Genomic DNA, 26,262 nt, shown 5'->3' with positions numbered 1-26,262 from the left:
TCACTGTATCCATGCTGGACTGGACATGTGTGTGTTAGCTGCATCACTGACCATGATAATGTCCTTAGGTATAAGTGCAGTATTCATGTGTTCTTCCAGCTGACATTTTAGTGTAATTCTACATTAGTAAAAGTACAACTGAAATATCAGTGCAGAATCCACCTCAGCCTAATCCACTGAAGCTGAAGAAACACTGTGAAAGTCCTTCTGGTACTGTGGGTTGGAGCTAGGTAAAACAGACCTGTACCTGAAAGGGTTAGCACCCAATCGCACTGTCCCCTCTGTTACTACAGGCAGTCAGTCCTTGAAATGATGACAAATTGGCTTGGAAATGCTCTGATGCACCTGGATGATTTTAGAAAAGTAAAGGCCTGGGGGGCTCCCTTTTCAACTGAAATGGGAAATACATTTTTATAAAAACCAGTCATGCTCCTTTTCTTCTGGTTTCATCACTGAGATGTCTTTGGTGACAATGAAAGCAAAACATGCACAGTCTCAGGGAGCGCCAGTATCCCACAGGCAGGCAATAATCAAACTTGTCTCCTGACAGCTTAGTCAGTGGCTTCAGTGCAGAACCGTAGCCAGTTTTCATCCTTTCCTTACCTAAGCCGATCCCCTCATTACCCGTGGATGGACTTGACCTTGGTTTAGACCATTTTCCAGTCTTTTGGACAATGAAATAAGCAGAGATATGCCATAGCCTTAAGAGCTTTCCCGGTGGCTGCTTGGAACTAGCAACTAGAGAAGAAAGAGCAAGTAAATACTAAGTCAGATGAAAAATTCCACGTCTCACTCCTAGACGGTCTAAGGAAACATCCTTTTCTTAGCTCTCGCAGATCACCTTGTCCCTCAAGCAAATATACCATTTTCTTTCCTAACAGGGGCATGAGTTACTTTAGGCCAATAGTGGGATCAATACCAGCAGCCCGGGGACTTGTAATACGACATTTGACTGCATAATTGGGTTACTAGCTGAGTACTCTGTCTAAATCAAGGAACAGCTCCTGAACTTAAAAGTTAAACATCCTTCTGCCCAGGTGATTCACAAGCAAAGACCCAGAGTTGGATGTTACTTCAAACTTTATGAAGAAGTAACTTTCAGAGTTACTTCAAACTTTATGAAGTGCAAAGAACATCCATTAACATTTGAATTCACTGGCTCTTATTTAGACATATAAGACCAAAATACATTCCAATTAGAACTGGTTTTCTCTCGGAAGCTATTCTGCTCCCTCTATCAACAACTTTTCAAGTACTGTATTAAAAAAAAAAATGACCACAAAGTAGTATCAAATCCTGGGCTTTCCCCAACCCACATAATCGATTCACTTCCACCTCTACTGGAGAAGTGCAAACCCTTCTCCTTTAGGAGAATCACACTGAAAGAGGAGAGATTTCTCCTCTTCTTCAGGAGAGACTCCTGAACATTTAAGAGGATTTATAATGATCCACTGATGCACTAACCAGGAGCTAACTCAAGGAAGGCAACAGAGACTCAGACTCCAATGAAGTCTCAAGGCAGAGCTCTGTGTTTTTAGCCACAAATTCTTCACATTTATGATTTCTGCTTTATTCATGCCGGAGGAAATTTCAGAGACCACCACTCATTCATCTTCCTCCACCCCTTAGTGATAATTCATTGAGGGGGTTTGACAAATATTTAAAAAAAAAAAAAAAGTTGCAGAATGGGAGCAGCACAAGGTCAGCTGTGACATGTGGTCCTTGGGGAGAGTTAGTCAGGAGCTGCCTGGAGAGGTTCTTTCAAGTTTGCTGAGTCTCTGAGAATAATGAGATACAGAAGAGAATGATGGCAGTGCAAGTCCACAGGGCTCCCTACAATCTGCTGAGCTTGGGAGGAGGAAGGACACATTCCTTTGCTGCCTTTACGGACCTTTCCTCCAGTGGTGCTAAAGCATATGTCTGGAGCCCTACAGGAGGTACTGTTTTCCCTCACTGTTTCAATGCAGCCTCTGCCCCAAACATGAAATACAATTTATCAAGAACAAGCTCCTTGCGTTGATCATCTTTCTAGATTTCACCTTTCTTCACTTACTTGGACAAAATGCTTCCACATAGATGGCTTCACATAACTGGTGGAGCTGAACCTCTTTTCTGCTCCTACAGCATCAAGTTAATAATGACCTGCACTCCCTCGCCAGGCAAAGTAACGACCTCAGAAACCCTAATCAGACACATGCAAGCTCAAGAGGATAAAACCAGATGTATAAAAAAATATATGCAATATAGGTAATTTCAGCCGTCTTTGGAAGCAAGGACTCCTTACACAAACCCCTCCCAGCCTGCCTGCAGGTTCTCCATCTCCCCTGTTTGCCAGAGACAACAAGAGGAACCCGTGTTCCTGTGCAGAGATTAATTCATTGACAAGGCTCCTAGGAATCTGCCAGCTCATTAATTACCATAAGAACTGTGTCAGCAAGAAGTAGGCAAGGTGACTGCTGAAAATGATCAGAGCCACCTATTAGCGCTTGCTACCCTGGCCATTGTATGCCAAAAACCAAACCAATAACACCTGGCAGACGTTTCTTAACTATGAAATATCACAAATTGCACACTTTACTAATACAGAGCACTCATGTAAATCAGTATTGGGGGAGCAGACTACAAGGAAATTGGCCCCACAAGCAAGTCAGTCCTGTTCCAAGGATGAAATTATTAGGTTACTTCCTACGGGCACAATAGTCCTGGGAATACGATGGGTCTGAGCAGTGGGAGGTGACATGGAAAAATCACAACAGCTTTGACATGCCACCTCATCTGTGTTTCTGGCTGGCTGGTGGGGGAGAATTCATCTTTGGTAGACACTGCTCCTGTTATTAACTGGCAGGGTTGCCAGAAAGTTGTCCCATAACAAACCCACTGGGACATAAGGCAGAGAGAAACCAGGCTGAGATCTCAAATGCAATGTCTGTTTACGCAAGCAAGTACTTGACTCACAACCCTGTGCTGTCTACAAAGGCAGAGATGGTCAGAGCCCATTTCAGATCTCACAGCTGGTAGCTCTGCCTGGTGCCTCCTTCAGAGAGGGAACGTGACCACCAGGAAGTCTCTGATTTGCTGTTAAAAATCATCATTCTTCTTGTAATGCCAACATTGGGATAATGCGCCTGGGATTAGACCTAGGAAATCCATCAAGGCCAATACTTAGTCACACTCGAGTGCTTTTATGCCACAGTTGCTATGAGGAGCGGATTCAAAAACAGCCCCTTAAGAAGATCAGGAGGGCAGGGGGCCTCGCGACTGCTGTGCAATTGAAGGCAGGGCTCTTCCCCAGACAGAGCCCATGCATTTTCACCAAAGGGGCGTTTGAATGTCAGCAGTGGGAAGCAAAGTCTTGTCAACGCATCAAAGGTTTTGCTTCCCTTGGCTCAAGGGGAATTAAAGGAGTAGAGAGAATAAGCTTGAGAAACTTAAGGTTGTTTCAACTTGCACAGAACTCAGAAAAGCTCTGGAGTACCCGCCAGAACAAAAAGGAAGATCCAGGTTACAACTTCTCTCTTCTCATGCCTGTCACAGGGTTGGTGAATTTGTACCCCAAGAGGAAATTGCTAAGAGCTATGGCAGTATCTTGCCACACTCCCAATCACCTGCTCATAAGCCTTTCCAATTACTGCACTAAATCATAGAGGGTGACCTTCCCTCACGCCCCATAACCAGCCCACTTCCTTCCAGCCTTTTTATTTGATAGATTTTAATTTTATTTTTCCCCCTCTCCCTTTTCTTTGGCCAGTATCATTGCAGGCCGCAGGGCTAGGAAACATTAGTTTTGTCATCTGATATAAAGGGGATATGACAGGCCTGTGCTGTAAAATGCCAAGTGTCAAACCATACGGAATTCCACAAATAACCATTCAGATGTCCAAAGGCAGGAGGCAGGATATGGATGGCTCCCAAGTGTGTGTCTAAGCCCACCAGCACTGCAGAGGGAGAAGTGTGGCTCTGTCCAAGCTTGCGAGGTTTCCAGCGGAGATCCTTGCACGTGTTGAGAGCAAGAACCCGCCAGAGGGCAGACAGGCAATGCCACCACCTGAAACCTTTGTCAGAGGTCTTGCAGAGAACCATTGCCTCTGGGTGACAGCATTAGCTGTGTCACGCACCTGGAGCGATTGCCTTGAAGAAATCGGCATTTGCTGATGGAAAGCACAAAATGAGTGACCTGGTTTCCCCCTAAGGGATGTGTAGTGAGGTGTAGGAAGAAATTAGTAAAGGAAATCTGTGAGAGAATCCCCTGGCAGTGATGAGGTGGGAACAGGCTGATGGTGAGCAGCTGGGGGAGGTTTGGTGCAGACCAGGGAGAAAGCAGAGAAGCCTGATGTGCTGGAGGAAACAGGAGGAGCTGCTCTCCAGGGAGAAGGGGAGACGAGACGGTGGGACAGGATATTAAAGGGAGGTGTGGGGCGGTGGAAGGAAGATGGAAGGGAAACCAGAAGTGGAGGCTAGCAATTCCGATAAAATGGATTAGATGGGGATAAAGGCAGCTGGGAGGGACTCAGAGAACACGAGATTAAGAAGTGCATGGGAGAGCTGATCAGTGCTCAAGGGAAATGAGAAAGTAGGGTCGTCTGTATCCTGTTGATGGCTTTTAGAGGAGCAGAGTCTGAACAGTTTGAAAGGGGGGATGGCCACAAAGCAGAACAGATGTGCATAAAACCCCAAGAAAGGCAGGGGGACCGCTAGACCTCCCGAGTATCCCCTGGGATCATCAGACAGCAAGCTTAGAAACAGCACTGTCTGAGAAGAACAGGAACTCAGTGATACTGTGAGACCCAGCTGCACCCAGGACTGGCAGGCACTGGAGACGTTCGTGGATATACTAAATGGGGTACAAACATGGTGCAGGAGTTTCTTACATTTCAGTCACTGTTTAGCAACACGGTCCTGGGCCAGCTGGACTTAGATTCGAGCCAGCAGAGCAGACAGAGCGTGCTAAAGGAGAGAGACAGCTCCATCCCTGGGGACATGCCACCACCCTGAGGGGGGCTCTGAGTGGCCCCAGTACGAGACTGACTCCCCAGGCGCAGCGACTCCTTGCATGTGCCAGACAGTGCCGTGACCTAAACATCACGTGGCCATTGCCTCGTTTGTCAGACACGGGGGAAAAAAGGTAATTGAGAGGTCTGAATTGTGCAGTGAGCAGACGACAGAAAAAGAAGAAGTGTTGGCTCGATTCCTTGATCTCTTTTCTGGGCTGGGAATCAACTCATATGCCAGTTTGGTCGGGCAAGAGCAAGCACATTGCTGCGCTCCGGCTCCTTACAGCCTATGTCTCTGTTTGCTTTCTCCTGCCATCCTTTAGCATTTGCTAACAGATTCTCGCACGGCAGGTCTTGTGAATCAGGCCGGAGCAGATCCTCGCTTTGAGGGACCAGCTCCAGGACCATGCTTTCACAGAGCATTCAGTGGGGCTGCCGAATTCACCCCTTCGTCAGGGATCTAGACTGCTTGTGGATGGGCATGTAAGTACACAGAGGAGAAGGAAAAATGACTCTAAATTGGGCAGTAGATAGTTTGACTGTAGGGCTCCTTACAAATGCGTGCACTAGCTCAGAAACCAGTGCAACAGCAGAAACAGCCAAAAGCAGGAGGGCAGATGGTGCTTAAGTCCTCCTAAAATGCTAAAGAAATACACATTTAACTACAGCCTAAATTAGATTAACTTCAGGTCTTTGGTGCTATGAAGACCATCAGTTATCCTGTTTGAGCAACTTTCTCTGCTAACTGCCCAGTCAGGTGCGTATAGAGTTAAATCACTTTATAAAAGAGTTCATGATTCTTGTGCTGCCGAGGAAATCTAAGGAAGAAAATAGCAAAGGCAAGCAGGAGCCGAATGTGTAGACTAATTAATAACTCTCCTCATCCTCATCATAACTACCCCCATCTCCTAAAGGCCCTGCAGAAACAGCCCCATCTGAAGGGGCCATGTAGCTCACAGCCCAGGAGCAGCAGCCTCCTCCCTCCCCGGCCCCCGAGCGCACGGTGTCCCACTGCTCAAACACAGGCACAGAGGCTTATTTTCTCCCTTATTCCTGACAAACAAAAAGGGAAAAGCTGGGAGAAAAAAGAGAAGAAAAAGAGAAGAAAAGATGAACGAGAAGAGCCTACTTTGAGCAATGGGGGTTAATCTGACTCAAAGCTTAAATCCATGTTAGCAGTTAATCCAGTTAGTAAGGCTTTCATCAGGAGCTTTGAGAAATCCTTTAACCTCTTGCTGTAAACTAGGAGCAGCTTAACAGCTCAATGTTCATGAGAAAAGCCTGTCAATAATGCTGCTAAGCAGGTATTTAGCGGGATTTAAGAAACAAGCATGTGACAACTCTTCTTTAATGAAGCAATTGGGCTTCTCTCCAGGAACCAAGTGGTCACTATTTTCCTTTAGTCTTGCCTGTGATCTGCTTTTCAAGATGCGAAAGAAGATGCCACTACGGTCTCCATCAACTTAGAAAGTATTCCTTCCCAGGAAAAGCACAGGAAAAGGCAGATTTTGCTACCGGTTTGTCTAAATATCACGGATTCTTTGTCCTAAGAGATCTTCTGTGAAGCAGACTGCAGTAGTCAAAAAATTAAATTAACTTCCCTGCATTTTTTTTCCCTTTCAGAGGTGTCTGTGCTGTTCCAAGGAAAGCAAGCTGACAAGTAGTTTTAACGTTTAAGGCTTTTTACCCCAGCCCGAGTCTAGCAGGATCAACAGTAAACAAAGTTTTTACCGTCTCTCTGCAATGGCATTACGTATTCCCTCCACATGCAGAGATGGGCTAAATATGAGTTACCTCTAGTCCAGAAACCGTGCCATCACACGTAGCCTGGTGGCATGTCCCAGTTCCTGGCAAAGGCAGAGTGCAAGCATGTCTGGGGAACACTGACATACTGCAAGGTAAACTTCATCCCTGCCCTGGACAGATGAGACCTGGGGAATCAGAGGGAGGTGACCATTCAGACTCACCCACCCTTGGCTTCTCTGGGTGCCTAGTTGGTATAGGGATCATGAGGATGCACAACTGTCCTCTGGATTGACCTTACTTATCCTTCTGACACTAGTCACACAATTTCCACCAAGGAAACTTTCAGACACAATTGCCTTAATTATCTGCGTGGGTTGCTACAAATTCTCTCAAAGATATGTGATCCAAAGTGTCCAAAGTGGTAACCTTCTTTTTTTATGTGGGACACCCTTTCCAAGCTGTGAAACCCTCTGGGAACCAGACCTGACGGGCAACACGGCAGAGATCCCTCTGCCAGCATGCTGGAGACCACCATCAATCTGGAAGCTCCAGAAGAAACCAAGATCCCATCCACTCCATTACTTCAGGAGAACAGGGCACAGTTCTGAGCCACACGGAAGCAAGGAGAGAAAGAAAGAGAGGGGATGTACAAGTCAAAGATGTGTGACATGCACAATGACTGAAGCACAAAAAAATCATGGCTTTTCTCAGCTTTCCCTTCTGTTTTACACCAGGAGATTCAGACAGGGGTATCATTTCAATGAGACACCTCTGCCTCTTGGATTCCAGACACAGACACTCCCATTTTCATTCACTTTCACAGATAAAAGGTCATTCCGCCTTTTTTCCCCTCTCTATACTAAGGGGGAACATAGCATTACCTTTGCTATTTGCTGTGTTCAGCCAGCACGGGCTGAGAGGCCCATGCAACATTAATCCGGTTTTACCACCGCACACCGGCTGATGTTCAAAGGGAGGCGGATCATTGCCATTCTGGCTGTTACCTCTAACACGCAAGAGCTGTAAGTGCAAACAGGATCTTTCAGAGGGAAACACTTTGCAGCTCTCGGTGCCTGAATTCAGTCCTAAAGCAGGTTGAGAAAGCCAATGTGTAGGAAAATGCAAGAGAAAATGATTCCTTTCTAAGCACCTAAGTAGAATCTCTATAGTGTGCAGGTTTTGTGTCACTCGAAAGTATTTCCATTTCTGGTCCCTTTAGTCTCTGACTTTTTCTGCTGATAAGAGCAAAAAATTTCCATGCACACACACAGATATTAAACCACTTACAGAAGGATTGTCTTTATGGGAGTCCTACCTAACGAGACCATGATCCCTTGTGAATAACTCTGGTAGGCACAAAGATGGCACAGATACTAATTAACCTATAACACTGCCATTAAAAAGTCATGACGTGAGTTAATGCACTGACTAGGACAGTTATTTTTCCTTTCATAGATTATATTTTCCTATAGCTCAATTACGTATTTTCAACGACTATTCCTTCCCCAGTCCTTACACAGTGTCTTTTCCAAAAAGGAAGTCACAAGCCCTTTTAAGAAAAAAAAAACACCACAAAGGCACCAAAACCCTTTAAAAAAGCAAGTGAGTGTTAAAAGCAAGTGAGCTCCCACGCAGTTCAAATTCCAGCTCAGCCCTTGTTGGCCAGGTACACTCTTTCTGCATCATGCAGAGCCATCTTTTCACTGAAAAATGTACTTCAAACAGATGCAATGTTAGCAGAGACTGGAATACTAAGCAATTGATTATCCTGTTTACTGCAACACAACTCGTTGTGTCTAGGTTTGGGGTACTATGTTTTCACATGCTGGTTTCTTATGAAACCAATACAAAAGACAAAGTGGATAAGGGTAACATTTCTTAGACAATAGTCACAGCTGTATCACAGCATCTGGATGCAGGAGGTAAGGTTCAAGCTGAGGAATTTAACTTCATAAAAGCAGCTGTATTAATCACAAATCAACTAAAGAGGAAAAAAAACCCAAACACCCAACCCTCAATTCCAGATAATTTTTACTACAATGCAGCCACCTCCGGCCCCCAATTTCCAGAGGGAACCACCACATGATTTTCATCCTTCTTATGATTCATTTCCTTCCCAGCATTGAGACACTCGTGGCTTTTCCAGCTCAGCTCGCCTGCTGGGCCAGCTAGGGCATGCAGAGCAGCTCATGCTCTACCAGTGTCCCCAGCCACTGCTCCCAGACCTCCTCCTGCCAAGGAGGGCAGCAGCACTGGCCAGATGGTGCCTCCATCCCCCCTCCAGCGCCACTACAGACCACACCACGAGCAAGGAAGGAATCTGCTGGGGTACGCACCACGGATGGGGTGGGTGCTGCTTTCTGCTTTCCCACACAGACCTCTGCTTGGCCACGTCCCAGCACGGTTTGCACTCTTTACTCAGCATTTCCCTGGGGGTTACCTCCAGCCATCTGCCCCACGCACCATCTGAGCAGACCTTCTGCTAACCCTGCCTCCTGGGGAGGAAGCCAAATACTGCCAGACTCCCCACCACTCGCCTCAAAATAAATAAATAACAAGGGAATGAGAAGAGCCGCTGCTGTTTTCTTCTGTTACAGTCTGGCAAGGTCGGCACTGATGCGCTGCTTGGAAAGAGCCAGAAAAATGACAGGGTCCATCTAGCCTGAGAAAAACATCCCTGCCAGGGCTTTGCAGCGAGTACTACTGGGAAGGAGTGAGGATGCTGCAAGGTGTTATCCCCATGGCAGCAGCAGGGCGCAGAAAGGATAAACTGTGGGCACTTGGAAAGCTGCATGGAACCTCGGAGGATCTCTTCTTAGAGTTGGTTGAAGTAAACGTCAAGGCCAGGCTGGATGGGGCTTTGAGCAACCTGGTCTAGTGGGAGGTATCCCTGCCCATGGCAGGGGGGTTGGAACTAGATGATCTTTAAGGCCCTTTCCAACCCAAATAATTCTATGATTCCATAAACCCAGGACTGTATTCTCTCAGGTGGGGACATGCTCCAATTCAGGGCCTTCTAATTCCTATCAGCCAAGAACGAAAAGCCGCTCTGCAGAGCAGGGAAGGGCTGGGACACAACCTCCAGCTCTTCCCCCTCCCCATCGCCAAGGAGGAGATGCTAACCATAGCCCTGCCATGGAGAGAGGGACAGGAGAGCAAGGGAAGAGCAGATGCAGAAAAGCACTGAGCTTAGGCAAGGCTGAAGAGACCAGACTGTGAGGGCAAACACAGAGCAGTGTCTAAGGCTAGTTTCACAGTTATTAATGTTGGATATCAAGGCATATAATATGATATGTTGCTGGGGTATGGTCACAATTCCCCCCCATCGCATCAAGCTCTGTAAACCCAGGCTCACAAACTCCCTAATGCAGTTTTAGGCTCTCCAGTTGCCTTCAGGCACTGGAAGCACTTTCCTGCATCTTTTTATAAAAAAACCTGCATAGACACCCCTTAGAAACAGGGTTCAGGAACCAACCCTCTGCTCACACCTCACAAACAGACAGCACCCCTTCACCTCAATCCCTTTCCATCCTCTTCTTTTCCACCTAAAGAAAAACAGCCTGCAGAGCCTCAGACTGTGACTAACTGCTGAAATGACACTCGCTGAAAGGGGGGGAATTTTTTCATTCCGGGAAAAAAGGGAAGGTTTTACAGATTAGGCCAGGAAGATCTGCAGGAGACAGGCTCCAGGATGGTAAAATTTTGCAGCAAAGCAATGCAAAAGAACAGAGTCAGAACCCCTCCACAATAGCGTGGTCATGCTACTTAAATCGAGCTCCTCGGCCATTGTTAGCAATAACTGACCTTCTGTCTTGCCGTCATCTGATGGCTGACAAGCTCATCAGCCACACTGCACGGCAGGGAAATGATGGTGGGGGAATTAATGGGACCCTTCTCCTTTTGCTGCACAGCCTCCCTGCCTACCACGATGGCCCCAGCAGCCAGTCCTTCCCCCAGCAGCTGAGAATCACAGCTCTGCAGTACAGTCAGGGGACAGTGCTACATGTGCTCAACCTCTGCTTCAAGTCATCAGGGCAAATGCAGATTGAATGCATGAAGCACGGGAGGGCGGGGGCAACGAGGGAAGGATTGGGAGAACATCAGGTAACGCGAGGCCGCAGGCAGAGACGGATGGCACAGAGATTCCCTGCGTCAGGCTTTTGGTCCCAGCAGGTTAAGGTACAGCCGCCTTGACAGATGCAACCATCCAGCTTGGAGGGATTCAAATTAAGGTCAAAAGGGATAAAGCAATCGTGAGCAAATGAGTGAGTTGTTCCTGGCTCACAGTCATGCCCAGATGCACGTTCCTCATCATTTATGAGGATAATTAAAATGCACCATTTGCGTGTGTATGTGTGTGCATATACATGCATACACACACAGTTCACTTCTCTGGAAAGGAATACAACCATAGGAATTTTTTGCACTGCCTCTTTAGCTGCTATCTGGATTTTAAGCTTGGGAAGAGGGGAAGGAAAACAGGAGGGGAAAGGGTATCCCCCTTTCTCTCTTTAACCTCACCAGGAGAGGAGGGGAAAGCTGCTTGCAGCTTTTCAGTCAGAGCAGGGATTCGATGGCACGCTAACTGTTCATGCAATTTTGCATTTGCAAAGAGCAGGGCCTTGTAGTGCTTGTGACTGGAATTGGGCCCAGGAGGGGCAGGTTTAACGCCCGTCTCCATCACTCAGCAGATTAATTAGCCATTACTCTCAGCAATACAATGTAATCGCAGCCCAGATTTGCAGCAGCAAACGCTGAACCCACCCCAGAGCACAATGCCAGCTGTGCCCAGCTCTTGTCCAACAACCATGAAGGTCCTACGTGCCAGGGCTTCCTTCCCTCCTCCTCCTGGGCAGCATGGCTCGACGCTGTGACAGATTCTCTTTGCAACCTGCTATGTGCTCTCCACAGAAGCTGATCAAATGTCCATGTCCAAAATCTGAGTCCCAGGAAACAATTTGTTTCAACACTGGTGCCCAGAAGCATTGTCCAGAACTGGGAGGCAGATGTGCTCAATGCCGTACAGGGGACAGGACTGAACTGCCCAGCGTTTACAAGACTGGTTTGTTTCCGTGAGGCCACTGGACATTAACAGGACTCTATTCTTCAGTCTTCCAGCTGAAGCACACAGTCTGTGTGCCTTCCACAGCATACAGTTAGGCACGTGTTTTGCCCTAGACCCAAGATGTGCCTGAAAGCAGAGAGGAGTGCCTGAGCACTGCTCTGCGCACAAGGTTTGTAAAAGCTATTTTGCCTGCCCTCTAATATGGTGTTAGTGCCTATCAGTGGATACACAAGCACACTGAGGAGAGGGCTGAATGTGTTTCGCCCATTGTAAACTTGCGATGCTTGGGAATTTGTTTATTCCTAGCTAGGAAATGCTAAGCCCATCAGTTATGTCCTCACTATTCTCATCATGCTGTCTAATTTACACTGGCCTTCCAGCCAGAGCACTGCCCTAAATTGTCACAAACAGTCAGCTCTCCATTACGCGGCTCAGTGGAGTGAGGGGTAGAGACATCTGTGTGCATGGACTCAGTGCTGCGGTGTTACTCAGCCCAGGATCGCCGGGCATAATTAGCCTGGACACCTCACAGAATCCTGGCTGACACTCCTGCAGCCCTGGGCTGCAGCTCATAAACCTTTCTAGACCGCCAAGGCACGTGGAGCAGAGACAGCGCTGCAGTCCCCTGCTCACCTCTGGTGTTACCTGCCTCTGCTCGTGCCACCACCTCCAGCCAGGGCTGGTGGGAGGGCTGCTGCCACCTCCATCTCAGACACGCCTGATGCTGCAGCTGCCCGCTGAGCTGGCAGTGTCACTGGGGCTGCTGCAGAGCCCACTCTTATAAATCTAGCTGGACAAGGGCTGGCTCCATCCCTCACACTAACAGCCCCTCTACAGTGCCTGCTTCTGCCTCCTCTGCCCTGGGAACCAGGGTGAGGGACAAGCTGAGAGCCAGCAAAAGTCCCATAGGATTTAGTAATTCACTGTCTCTCTCACTGGTAAGTATGTGAATTATGGATTCTGCATTAGGGGCTTGACCAAGATTGCCTGTGAGCTGAGAAACAGGCATCTTCTTAGAAGCTTGGGGACCATCACCACTTTGGTCTACTTCAGGATTTGGTCCTCAAGCAAAGTTGTCAGCAATTAGCATAGATGTATTTTAGGTTGTTTATAAATGTCTTGCAGCTGCACTGATCAGGAGCTGGGCACAAATAGCAAGCGACAGAAATCTTTTTGGGCTCTTTACGGATGCAACTGGCTCTGGATAGAGTCAGACTTGTTTTTCCTTCTTCCAAAGGCTGATGGTGTCTTCAAATCTGTGAAAGCTGGGATGTGGGTGGGAGGGGGAAAGGGATCATCCTGACCTTTGAGTACTCAAATTGCTCAGACATCAAGACTAACCCTGTCTGACGGTGGGATCAGCAGAAGCTGGCCAGAAGCTCTCTTAGAGTTCAAGTGCTCATTAATTCATCAATATTCACACAGGGTGTTTAATCAGGACTAAGACTAATGTGGAGTTAAGATCTTCTTCAGAGGCACTACAAAATAAAAAGCATGGTGACGTTTGTCTTCTGCCTTTGTATAGTGACCTCCTGCTTAACATCAGATCCCAGAATTGCCTGCCAAGGCCTCGGATATTATCAGTAAGTCTTTCCACCATTTGCCCCATGACATATTTATCTCCAGTGGTAAATCAGCACAGTACCTTCTGGCCAGCTGTACTGCCCCTGCTTCCCTAAGTGTGGATCTCCACCTCCAGGCACAGTGCCATGCCTCAGGCACTGTCGCCCACACTGTGCTCCCTCCTCTCCAGTGCAACAGCAGATGAAACGCTTTGACACTGTCTTTGCAAAAGGACTGTAGCCTAAGATGCAAGTTTCAAAAGAAGAGGCAGAGGGTATAGCCTAGGCTTTTACTACAGCATTAACATGAATAAGGAAGAAAAGGACATAACCCTGCTGTGCTCTCTGCACAGCTTCAACCTCCTTGGCTTGTTTCATTCTCCTTTCCTGCTCCAGCATCTCGCTGTTTGCTGGTGTCTGGGAGCAGGACCTGACTCATCGGCCCCCCTCGGCTCCTCCTGCCATCCCCAGTGCGCTCTTGGCTCCGTGGCCACAGCCGCAGCCGTGTTAGCTGAGCCATGCAAGGCCCCATTAGCATCTCCTGAACCGGCGCAGATGGACAAGCTGGCTTCAGCAATAAAGATAGTTTGAAACCATTAAAAAGTGGTGAGAGCAAAATGAAGCCCCCTGCAGTGCTACTGTCATTAGGAAAGCAACAACACCAGCAAACACACAGACAAGTGCATTGAAATTTTTGCCAAGGCGGCCTTAGCTGGGAAATGAGGTAAATACACAGTACAGCAGGACCCAGATGCAAAGTAATTCAGGCTGCAACTTTAAAGTAGGTCTTTCAAGCAGTGTGGGATGCTTGATCCCATGACTTACATTAAAAGTACGTAACAAAAGGGGCTGTTTTCCTGTCCTCATCGTAAAAGTGTTGTGGAATCAGGACTGACTATTACAGGCAACTCTGCTTAAAGACATGGTTAACTGCTGCACTGAAGTAATAATCCTACCGCTAAATCCAGAATTTAAATGCCTCAAGGGCTTAAGGGCTGTCAGGAGCCAGAATTCATTTCCAGAGGTTTTATTTAGTTGCAGCAGCAATTTTACCTGAGGGTGACAGTAAACTTGAGAAATACAGGACTAATAATTTAACAGAACTGGTTGCGGTATTTTTTTTTTAAAGACACGCAAACACACGCACAAGCTTGATGAAATGAGTTCTGCACACTGCACGCTTGCAGGTTTCATTTGAATGAAAATGATTAATGGGAACATAAAGAAAAAACACAGCACAGCAACAAAACAAATCAGCTCTGCCTCCTAAAGGTCAGAACAAATCTGCCTCCTGATTTGGAAATCATCTCCAAGGACAACATCAGGCATTTGCTTCTGCATCCACCTCTTGCCTCTCCCAGCGATAGCTGCTGATCCCAACACCCCAAGTGAGTGGATGGAGCACCAACTGAATACACTCTTAGCCAGACATGCAGGACATGACCAGACACGGTGATTTACACCACTGCCTCTCTAATTTCAGACAACATCTTTTGCCTGTCTGCTTATCGCCATTATTCGCAATAAACAAAGAGATCTTTTACTCAGTACCTTAGTTCAGCCTGGAAGATGCTTTCCCTCAGGAAGAGATAGGGACTCAGCATAGCATCAGTGTGGGATTTCCATCACCAGGAAGGTAAAACAATATAACAGCTTGTAGGGAGCTCTTTCTCCATTGCCTTAGTTGCAGGCATAAATAGAGCAAAGAGCCCTCCTGTCCCCTTCCTGTGCCGTGACACCACCAAGGGACAACTCTCTGCAGAAATTCCTGTCTCTTAGCCCAGCCAAACTGCTGTTTCAGGGAGGAAAATGGGTGGTCTGGGAGACTGGGCCCAAGAAGGGAACTAAGCTTCCCAGCTGCAAGGCTGTCTTACAGAAAAACTCTACAGGATTTGAAACCACTGATACCTTCCCCCCCCTCCCCGCCACTGTAATTGAGAAATATGTTCTTTTCTGCATTTATAATTGGGACGGAACAGATGGCGAAGGCTTTGTTTAATGAAAGATGTCCATTCAATTAACCCATGCCACCAGGGATTCGGCAATGCAAAAGGAATCAGCATCCCACCGCTGCAGCGGGGTCCTCCTGCCCAAACCCACACACCTGGGCAAGGACCGGGATGCTACGGGCAGGACACAGAGACACAGGTTGGACCTGCTGAACCTTTGCTCAGCTGCCGTTCCTGCTTGCCCAGAAGCTTTGTTGCTTTGTTTCTTTACTTTTTTTTTTTCTTTTTGGGTGGGCTGATTGCCAGTTTCAGACCTGTGTCCACAGATTTTGGACCCTGTGCTCACTCTTGCCTTAACAGCACACGTAAAGGGCAATATCTGGTCTCCGTGCTAATTACAAAAGGAAAGGCCTAGCAGTCCAGTAGACAGGGAGCCGCACTGAAGGGAACCAGGTCCCATTGCCAGCTCTGTCTCCAAACTTTGGGGAGGGGAGGCCCATCCATGCCTCAGTTTCCCCATCTGTGCTGATGAATAGCTCTTAGTATTCTGTGAACACCCCAGCACGTGGATCACTGACAGTTTGAAAATCGACCCATCAACCAACACAGCTTCCTGAGGCAAAGCACGACATTTTATTTCAGGTTTTTGAAACAAAGTTTGGCTCCTTTAAAGGAGGGGAACAACAATTTAAAACACACAAACTGAAACATACATTCATACTGTGAAAAAAAAATCCCCGATTTTTTGTCCAATTCCACCAATAGCATATTTATCATGAGAAACAGAGCCAAAAGATACAAAGGCCTAGAATTAGATCAGGTGAATCTGGAGTAAGTATTTTTAAGCAGGTAATTAGTTTATTTCTAACCCTACTCCCAGCTTCCACTGGTGCCGGAGCAGAGGCTCTTCAGGGGTGTGACAGGAATAGCTTCAGCTAAAGAAAATTCATTAAATGCCAGCTGGACTTATTTTACCACTTTAAAACCAAGCCAGTTCAGAATTTCATTCCAAAATGGTGAATTGGTACATTTGCCAAAATAAATTACTTTGGTGTTTTGGGGGTTCGTTTGAGGGTTTTTTAAGTAAGTGAGGAAAAAAAAAACAACAAAACAAACCCACAACCTTTGTGGGTTTTGTTTTGGGGTTGTTTTTTCTTTTCTTTTGCTTTTATTCAGATCAGGAAGGAGAGTGCTCAGCTGCTTCTCATGCTCAGACGCAGTGTGTTATTGATCTCTCCAGCACAGTTAGGAAAACAAAATACTTCTATGGGAAATACCTGTTCTCTTTAATGATGTTCCCCCCACCCCTCCCCATTTTGCAGAAAACGAGAGTAGTTTATTGGTCCCTTTGGTTGTGAGGAAATACCTTTGGATAGCAATTCATTCAGAAAATCAGATTTATCCAGCCAGAGGAGGAACGCAGCCCGTGACACCTCCCAACAGGCACTGACAGCCCTGGCTGAAGCGTGACACACACAATGACATGTAACACAAAAACCGCCCCTGGGGAACGTGCCAGTCGCTCTGTGCACACATGAGGGAGCACCCAACGCGCTCTCTGACATCCAACCGCCCCGGCAAATGCAGATCCCTCCAGTGCTCCTGTCCTCAGCTGCGGCCGTCACGAACAGTCCTGCCACCGTGGGAAGGCAGCTCCCCCAGCTTTAAACAGCACCTGGCACCTCTTAGGTTCCCCAAAACACATCCTTCAGACATTCCCATTTGCCTTCTGCTGTGAGCCAGCTGGACTGTCTTCCTTCTCTTCTCACCCATTACAAGGGCAAGGGATACCTCTTTTGACTTCCTTTGAGCTATTTCATGGGCTCATCTGCGTCCCAGCACTGATTACCACCCCTAAACCAGTCTCTCTCCTGTGGCATCACATTTTCTGTCATTTGTGACTGTTCCCACACTGTCTCGAGCTGAGCTAAACACTTTCCAAGTGCAAAGCAGCATGACTGAAACTCCTGCTAGACTTTCATAATGAATATAAGGTTGCCAGACAGTAGAAATTCCTAACTTCACTCATTTCTCCAAATCCACTTATCAATGCTAATCAGCCAAGACTGCAAGTCTTCCCATTTTGACTAGAATTACATTCTTTTTTTTTTGACAATAAAACAATTATTGTGAAAATACTGGCATATCATCACATGTGAAATTCAGTATTTGGTTAACAGAATGTGCTAAGTCATGACGCTGACAAGATAGTGGCTGCAAAAATGACCAGGCTGACTCATCTTTGCTCATGGCAGAAGTTTCAGAGACTCATCCCAGATCCTGCCGTGAATCGTTCAGGCCTGAGAGCAGCCCTGGATCTGAACTCTGAAGACACTCTGATCTAGCTCCAAATCTGCTGGTTTGGAGGGCACAGCTTGTCTTCTGGGATGTTTCAGCAGCTGAATCAAATCATTTGATGGTATCATAATGCACTCAACTGGGACACCACAGGTTGACTGTGCTGACATAACTGCTGCCTGTGACTACTGCAGCTGGCTAACAATAGGACTGGAGATAAAAGGATAATTTTGCAGCTCCGAAGTGAAGGCATGCTAGATAAAATACAATAAAAAATTGAAGCCTTCCCAAAGCACCACATTCTAGGATCAAAGCTCTGCATCCACTTGCCCATATCAAATCACAACGGCTGATGGGCAGGCAGAGATGCCTCTTTGCCCAGGGTCCTGGTCTTGGCCAGAGTGAAGGAGCTGGTTCTGCATTTATATCTCCTTCATAATAGCTCTAAGTAAGAGATGGTTTCTGACAGCTTGACCACCTCTCACTCTCACAAGTTGGCTGCCTTGTCATTGGCAGAGTCCTCAAGCAGATCCAGCTGCCCAGACAGAGCTGGCTCATACTTTGAAGCATGGCAGGCAGCCAGAGCAGCAGAGACATGCTGGCTTTTCCCTACACAATCCCTTAACATGGAATCCTGATGTTCCTGGGCACAGCTTTCATTCCCTGGGTACCTCACACCATCCGGCCGTTGCTCTGATTATCTCTGAGACTCCCCTTAGCAGAAAAACAAACAACCTTTTTTCTTCCTTCCTCTCTTGAGATGAGCACTTAAGAACACATCATTGAACAGAAATTTGCGTGGACTGGAGAGGCACCTCCAGGCCACTCTAACAAGGTGAATTCTGTCCTTGCTATTTTAACCTCTGGCCCTGTCAGGGTTTGTGCTTTTGCTTAAGCTACCCAAGCCAGGCACATGCACCAGCTTCCATGGGGAGTGAGCCTTATTGAGGGTGTCTATCCATTCGGCTGTTAGAAATACCACCATTCCATCCATCCAACTTCACTTTGCTTTGACCCAGACGGTGAGCCCAGACCATCTTCAGATGGTACCTGCTGCCCAGATATATCTCACTTCCCCTTCCCTTAGGATGCCTGTGTTTTATAAAAGCTGCATATGCGATCGCTCCCTAATCCCCTTCAGACACAATAAATGGATTAGCACAACAGTTTAATCCAGACATCTTTGCTAACCATCCTCACCTTGAATGGTGTGGACAGGGAGCAATCACAGTTCAAGACTATGGGCTGCTAGAGGTTTAAAAAGCCACTGGGGCAGTGAACATTTCAGCCAGCTGAGAAAGACCCCGACCTGTAGTCTCTGAAATCCTCACCACTTTCCCATCTCTGTGAATTCTGGTCCAGGATGGAGTCCAGGAAAAAATAAGCAGCAAAGACCAACTAATTTCAGCATCAAAATGGTGCTTTCAGCTTGCCACAGAGAGTCCCACAGTATCAAAACACAATTAAGTGGTTGCACATCGACAGACTCTTCTAATTGCTGCAAGGAGCAATTCAATTATGTTTTAGACACTGAAATGAGTCATTATCAGTCTATAGGAGAAAATTGTGTTTGTGGGGTCGTGTTTTTTATAGCATGAGCTATCTTCTTCCCAAAAGTTAGCTATTTTACTGCTGACAATATTCATTTTGGATGGATTCTTCCCTTTAGGAACTAAATTGAGACATTTCTACTTTAGGAACAATGATCCACTGTAGATCAGAAAAGCCCAAAGCCATACTCTCCTATCTGGGATTATGAAAACAGAAATTTAAGGTCCCATCTGCCTTGTGAAATTCAACTGCTTCATAAACAGACTATAAGTAATCACACTTCTACTCTGACTTCATTGTAACTCTAGTCTAGATAGGACCCTAAACACAATTAGGCTAGTACCCCAGTTCAGACCAGTGACAGCTGGTTTTCAAGACAGGAAAAGAATAACTCCTGTTATGAAAGCAGCTGGGATGAAAGCTGGCAAAGATATTTTGAAGATATTCTGAATTACAAATGCTGGAAGAGTATCCTAAGAACTACTGAATACCTAAAGGAAAGTTGAGTCAGGTTGGGTCTACTACTTGGGTGACTGAGGATGGTTAAGAGCTACAAGAACACTTGAACCTTTCTCACAGAGATCTTTTTTTTTTTATTGTTACTACAGCAATTTGAAAGCAACATGATTGCAGAGTGGTGAGATTTAGCAGCACTGAGTAAGTCCTGCTTTGAGAACTCTGGGTTAAACAGCACTGATTTAGATGTTCATGCCTGCACAGTGGTTCAGCAAAGATAACAGGTTGCAGTAGCCACTTGGTAATTGACCTATGGTGATTTAAAACCTTAATTTGCTTTCATGCTTCCTGATTTAAAGCAGTGTGTGCACTTGGGCATAACTGCCTTAAGAGGTCTGAGCAATATTTTAGCCCGGATTCCTCAGGAAACAAGGCTTAACAGAGCATACCGACTATCCCTCCTAATAACTCCTAAATGCATTGGCCATTTTCAGCCAAATTTGTTGCAGGGTTCAGAGTCTCGGTGCTTATAACATTCTCACAGCTTCTGTGAAGAGCCAGACCGAAGCTCCACTGTTGCTTATTTTGAGAGCAGGCTGTTGGTTGAGCACTGCAGGCAGCTGTGACTTGGTCACAACATGTCCTTTCCCTCGTGTGGTGGACCCATCAGAGGGGATATGAAGCGAGAAGAGGACAGCTGGGCTACTGCAGGGCTGGGTCCTAGATGCAAAAGGGAAAACATGGAAATCTAGGCTACACTGGACTTGCTGCTTGTTGAATGTCCTGTTTTCAAATAGCTGTGTTACAGCCATGGCTTCATGACATTCCCTTGACATACAGCCATTGACGCAGGAACAGAATGCCATTCTCTAGCAGAGAGACAAGCAAGCAGAAGGGTGAAGTGGATCTTCCTTGTGCTAGCCACGTAGGGCAAGAGGCACCGAATGCTGCAGAGCCCTGACTGGCACCTACAGGCAGGTAACAAGGCTCCCTGGGTGATTTGTAGGCTCTGAACAGCAAAGCTGTCACTGAGCTCCAGTGAATCTTCCTCGGTCTGCACCTTCGCTGAGCTGATTTACTGCATGTGTCAATAGCAGAAGTGGGACAGAGACTGGCTGTAAAGTTCAAAACCTGAATTTCCTGTGTGTTTGCACTCCCCTCCACTTTTCAGCGTTCTAAGTTTCATCTTCAAGTGAGTTCAGGTCTTGGCTGGCTTGCAGGGTGTTTGGAAACAAGCCCCGTTGCTTTATCTGCACTGGGTAAATCAGCGGACACTCATTTTCACAGACTGCGCACTTAATGGCTGAGTTAAGTTAACAAGACCCAAAAGGCAGCTTGGTCAAGCAATCAGGGACGAGCTGGAGTCAGGACATCCAGCTTGCTGCTGCCCATTAAATACTCACATGCACCTTTGGTCCATAGCTTCCTCACTTAGAAAAAAGGCTCAGTCCCAGCATGCTCTGGTCATAGTAGGACGGCAGGCACTTCAGAAAAAGGGTGCTGCATTTTCATTATTGCTATTCCTAAATGAAAATTCAAGTGCTGACCAAAAGCTCACTAAATTACTTACACTGGCTGACAAGGCCCCTGTCACAATGACATGGAGAGGGATTACAAGAAATGCCAAAAATGTTCCAGAACTGTCACATTTTCAGAACCAGGCTGTGTTATCTGCAAGCACAAGACACTATGAAGGCTGTGTCTGTCCCACTAGGGCCACACTGCATGGTGGCATGAAACCATCAAGATCAGCAGGACTTAACTTCTGGGCAGGGAGCCCAGGGCCACGAAGGGAAGTGCTAATAGTTAAAAATATGTCCAGAGCTTGAAGAAACAGATATTTTCCCAGGAATAAAACATGACTTTGAATAAATGTTTTATTCCATTGCACATAATGAATGGCAGTGAATGTGATTTGGGGACCTGTCAGAGAGGGGAGCAGACATAGTACATGCACTGAGACAGGATTAATGAGGTTGTTTAACGGAAACGCAGGGAATTGAGATCACTGTTAATTTTAATCCCCTTTCCTCTTTTCTCTGTCTTTTTTTTTTCTTTTTATGATAGCCTTCCTATTAGCTGATAAAACAGGGCCACCAAAACGTTTATTAGAAATTCTTGCAAGAACCAATCCATATGCAACCGCACGGAAGATAAAGAAGCATCCACTGCTCAGCATTTCCAGCAGATTTAGCATCAAGCTCAGCTTGCAACCTGGCAAACAACACTATTTGCTTCCAGAAGTAGTAGTGGAAACGAGTCACTAGGAAATAAATAAAGGACGGTGCTCTAACCCAACAGCTGCTTGAACTGGTCTGATCTGTGGCAACACCACTTTGCAGAGGAGCTTTTCATCATTCTCAGTGTATGGCTTAATAGTGTCTGTCAGGGGTATGGAAAACTGTTGCTCTTGCACAGATTAGAGCAGCTTTTACTGCTACACTCACTAGACAACATACTGCACAGCTTGTACTAACATTGGGGAATACGGCCAGTGTTTACCACATTATCTCCTTTCTGGCTGCTAGAGCCATTTTTAGGAGGGGATTTGCTCCAGTTTTTATTAATTGCTTTAATAGGCAGAGAGTAGTCTTGTTGGTAGATTGGTTTCCTCCTTCAGGAGGAACATGCTTCCCTTTGCCAGCAAAATCTGCCCTCTACGAGGCTTGGAGAGTCCAATGTGAGGAAAGTCATCTGTCATTTCACCTGGTTTATTAAAGCTACAAAGAGGTTTGTCCTGGCAAAGGAGCACTGTGGTGCTATTAAAAGAGGAGAATGGCAACAGGGCATCATCTCCAGCTAATTGTTTCATCAACTTGGAGAGCAACAACCGCTGTCTAAATAAGGCACTTCTTTTCTGCTTTGCAATTGCGCTCTTCTGCCTGCCAAGAAAAGCTCTGACACTGAAGGCTTCTCGGGGCCTCTAGAAATGTTACCTTTGGTTTTAGTCCAGAAAGGCGAATCAGAAGAAGGGGCGAAAACTCTAAGGAGATCTGCCCTCCTCCCACCCACATGAAACCCACGTAACCAGTAAGCACTGGCTAGAAGAACAAGAATTAATGAAACTTGTTTTCTGCACCTACATCAGAAAATGTTAATGCTCAGCTAAGGAAGAGACACTTGAGAATTTCCTTAAATAAGTTTGTTTTCAGTTGCTTTTGGAAAGACAATCAAGTTTGCATATTTTTACCAAAATATTGAAAGTGCTTGACTATTTCATATTACAAACCAGGAAACTGAAGCTATTAAACCAGCCCTATAATAAGATTTGAGAAGAAATAAAGGGCTATTTAGAACTAGTTATTGCTCTTCGTAATGAGCTGAACTTGCAAAAATTCTTTTATTTTTTTCCTCTTCCTCAGTTATCCAGGAACCAAACATGATGTAAGCACCTATTAGTTAAAATACATGCTCATGCACGTTGATTTCCCTTGTCTCAAGTTCAGCTGATTTGCAATTTAAAGCATCAACAGTAAAACATTTCTGCGCCTAAAAGACGTATCTTTTCATCAGTAAAGATCCTTCCTGAACACACCTCCCTTCTATTCTGGCATGCCCATTTGTGGGCTGTCTTTAAACTTTGCGTTTAAATTTCTCCTTCCTTCTCCCCAAGCAGGTGACCAGAGAGTGAGCCGAGGCCAGATGTCCCTGGGCGCCAAACTTGGCATCAGTGTCATCGGTCTGTTATCAACAGCAAAGGTTCACTAGATTATGCAGATGGCTCCAAATCTGTAATCTTAAATTTCTGGAGCAAGTCAGTCAATAAAGTTCAGTTACGGATCAAGGTCTCCTTGCAGGACACAAATGTGAATGAGCAGGCATTTCCCACTCCTGACAAAAAAAAAGAAGGGAAGAGATGGTGGGGAGAGAGTCCAGGGCTACCTCTGAACTGGCCAGCCTGCTTACTAGAAGTCCAGGGGACACTGGTAAGAACAGATGTCCCCAAGTGCTAGACACACCCTTTAGAGTGTGATTAGTGCCTGTACACCGAGTCAATCTACCTGCCAGATTAACTACGTGAATGGGACAAGCCAGTCATGATGAGGAATTCCTCTGGTTCCAGCTGTGGTTGACAAGAAAAGGAATAAGAAGATAGGAGCTGAAAAGCTGTGTGCAGTAACCTTTCCCTTTGTCAGAAATGTCAAACTGATTCCTAACAGCTCACTTTAAAAGGCTTTTTACATCCTCTTTTTGACATCTTTCCCACCTCCCCAACATTGCCAGAAGATACAAATTCACCCTGACAGTCAGAAGAGGAAGGGAAAGCATGAAAGAAAATAAAGGAAAATAAAAACAAATCTCTAAACCATTTGTAACCATCATAGAGGACAGTAAGAGTTAGTATAATACACTTACTGACAAATCAAGACTGAACCACCTTCTCCCCACAAAAAGACAGCATTAATCGGGCAGGAAGGAGGTTACTTATCCTAGCAGGACCCCATGATTACTGTGTTATTTCCCTGCTAAACACTGATAGCACTTTTTAACATAACTATATCAAGTTCGTTTTCTAATTTTTTTTATTGCCTTTCTCCTCACAAATTTCCTCCCTTCCTTTTCTCTGTCATGTTGACTCACAGAACCCAACACCTTTGCATCAGGAAAGCTGTGCAGCTCTGTTAACTGCTACTGAACAAAGACGTGTATCACACACAAAATACCCCACCAAATCATAAAAAACACCAAATCATAATCCACAATAAAGAGAAAAGGAAGGGGTCTTACTGACAAGACTCTCACATCTGCATTTTGTGACTTTATGGGTGGACCTCCCTCTTACCTAAACTTACATCTCTTAAAAATTAGTTCTCTAGTCTCATTAGCCATCTGGGCTTCTGCTATACTCAGTGAACAAAGAAAGGGCAAGTCAGGAGAATGATTCACCACACCTTCTTTAGAAAGCTATTTTGGGATGGACTAAATCATTCTTTGGAGATTAGACAATTAATATAGACTAAATGTCCAACTTCTACACAGCTACAGGGTAAGATGTACTACTGTCATGACAGAAGCAAGGACAGGTCCAAAGACTAAGAGCTGATAATAGACATCAGTGACAATTACTTGGTTTTAAAATCTCTGGGAAGGAGCAGACCCAGGGAAAGAAAATACTTGTTTCAAGGTCACAGAGTAGGTCGCTAGAACTGCTCATGGCTCCCGAGTGCACTCCAACATCCTGAATAAAACATATTCATTTATCATGCAAGGAATAAGGTTTAGGAAATGACAGTCCAAATGCCACATGCAAAAAAAAAAGCAGAAGAAAAATTATGACCTTACATTGGCACATGTTTAACTCGTTTAATTTACGTGAGGAGAAGCACACCAGTTGCCCCAAGCTTCTGAGAGTATTATTAGTCGGAAAACACAATCCAGTGGATTTTCAGTAGCTGCTTGCAGTCACGAAAACCCAAGGTGCAGAATGGTATCAATGACTGCATTACCTAACCAATCCTAAAGCAAATACATTGCAGTTTAACTACAACTGGACCAAAATCTGTAGGGAACAGAAGGACTTTGCACTGCACAAAATTAATGCTGGCTCTGGACTAAGTGATGGGAAACACTCTGAGAAAATGCTACAGAGAGCAGCTGGCCACCAATCAGGGGGTGTCCAGTGACGTGAGACTTCCTTACGTGAAGCCAGTAGTGACCAGAATGTGGGAAACAGGCTTCATCTCTTCCACATTCAACCTGCCACAGTCAAAAGGACACCAGAGGAGATGTGAGGAACCTACGAGACCTTCCAAGGACCTCTTGGAAAAGGAAGGTCATGAAATATTTGGAGTGACTACACTACAAAAAACAAACAGCCCTGACCATGGACTTGCACATAAATTGCCAACTGCAGCTGTGCTCGAGACAGCAGTCAGTGTTAAAAAATGGCTCTTATAAAGTCAATGTAGAAAAGTCCGCATAGACCTGAAGGATGCTTTTTATCCTTATACCACCATGTCCCCTTGGACTTTCTTTTAGCTGTAGCTACTTTCTTAGAACAAGAACTAACTACCAGCTGAATCGGTGCTTCCCCTCCTCCTCCAAACACTTCGTAACCACAAACCTCATCTGCGCTTACTTGTTTCCTGTGTTTACCCAACAGATCATGGCAAAAAGGGACAAGAGGAAGGAGTTTATAATAGGAAAATAATCAATACTGACATGCCATCACTGTCTGCAAGGCAATCATTAGCGGCTCACGAGAGACCTCAGGGGTTTCTGTTTGCTTGGGGTGTGATTGCCTCCTGCAGAGAGCTAAGCTGCTATGAAAGACTTCAGCAGGTGCCTTTTCCACCTCCACTCCTCCTCTAGCGCAGGGAATTCAGTGTAAGTCAGGCAGCTAAATTACACCTCTGGGTTATTATCAGCAGTGTTAATTACTGCGTTCTCCCTAATTATCCTCTCTCAACACACTCAGTTGGTTTGCAGGAACAATGGAAGGTTGGCAAACAGTGGCATTTAAAAATGATTGGGCCAGAGGCTCAACTGACATAAAGCAGCACAGCAGGTTTATAGAAAGGTCAGTTTATGCTTGTGGTGGAGCTTAGCCACTGTTTTATGAGGGTGTGAGCTGAGTTGCTGCTGGGCTGACCTGCCCTGGCCAGCTGGCATGAGTGGAGACAAAGTCAGTTGTTCACTGGTCT

General features: G+C 45.9%; 1 long non-coding RNA gene across 1 annotated transcript in view; it reads right to left on the bottom strand.

The window, feature by feature from the left end:
* LOC141749999 (uncharacterized) overlaps positions 1–26,262 on the bottom strand; it is a 42,450-nt gene that overhangs the window by 9,917 nt on the left and 6,271 nt on the right. The gene's annotated exons all lie outside the window — the stretch shown is intronic.

This window comes from Larus michahellis, chromosome 11 (genome assembly GCF_964199755.1).
Source record: "Larus michahellis chromosome 11, bLarMic1.1, whole genome shotgun sequence".
NCBI classification, from domain to species: Eukaryota; Metazoa; Chordata; class Aves; order Charadriiformes; family Laridae; genus Larus; species Larus michahellis.
Note: the sequence above shows the minus strand (reverse complement) of the source record. Positions and strands in the feature narration are given on the sequence as shown.